Raw genomic sequence first — 996 nt, 5'->3', positions numbered from 1 at the left:
ATTTTGTTTGGTCAGATTTGATGACATCTGCTGGCCTTTCCCCTATGAAAACATTTCTGTATGGACACTATGTCTCCTGGTTTGGAAGGAAACAATTCCACTTGTAAATCTTTCTTCTCAACAGATGGCTTTGGAAGGAATTTAAAGCAAGGCTGCCTAAGTGGTTTCACATGGAAGGGCACAGTATGTCTTCCAGTGGTCTAAATGCCAAGATAGTGACTGATTTTTTTATTTTTATTTAAAAAAAAAACAACTGGTGGAGATTGTGTTACGGAGCAGTCAGTCTATTTACGTCACTGACATCCTTCATCCATGAAACTTTTTTCTTCCAGGTCAGTCTAAGTTCTCGCATTGGCTGCATGGAGCTTCTTGCATAACCTGGTGGGGTGTGACCTCATTAACCCCAGAAGTCCTACACTCTCAATTATGGCCAAGTCACTGAAGAATTTCCAGTGAGCTCCATGCTGGCCAGACTGCATGTGTCATTTATTTATTCATGTAAGAGCAAAGACCCGTTGAGGTCAGCTGCAAAAACAGAACCTTCCACATTTCTGTTCTAAGCTTGGGTCATACCTCTTTCATAAAAGCTATATATCTTGTATTTGAACATGTCTGCCGTACAGATGGGATTCTTCCAGAAATGGGAAAAATCCTATCTCTTCCTTCCTTCCTTCCTTCCTTCCTTCCTTCCTTCCTTCCTTCCTTCCTTCCTTCCTTCCTTCCTTCCTTCCTTCCTTCCTTCCTTCCTTCCTTCCTTCCTTCCTTCCTTCCTTCCTGCCTTCCTTCCTGCCTTCCTTCCTTCCTTCCTTCCTTCCTTCCTTCCTGCCTTCCTTCCTGCCTTCCTTCCTTCCTTCCTACCTCCCTCCCTCCCTGCTACCAGCATTTTCCAGCTACTCTTCATGCTGGCGGGGTGGGGGTGCTGGATGCTGTTGTCCAACAGTTATTTAAAGCACAAACACCACATAAATCACATATAGGCACCAGTCTTAATTTTTT

The sequence above is a fragment of the Pogona vitticeps genome, chromosome 4 (genome assembly GCF_051106095.1).
Source record: "Pogona vitticeps strain Pit_001003342236 chromosome 4, PviZW2.1, whole genome shotgun sequence".
Lineage (NCBI taxonomy): Eukaryota > Metazoa > Chordata > Lepidosauria > Squamata > Agamidae > Pogona > Pogona vitticeps.
Note: the sequence above shows the minus strand (reverse complement) of the source record.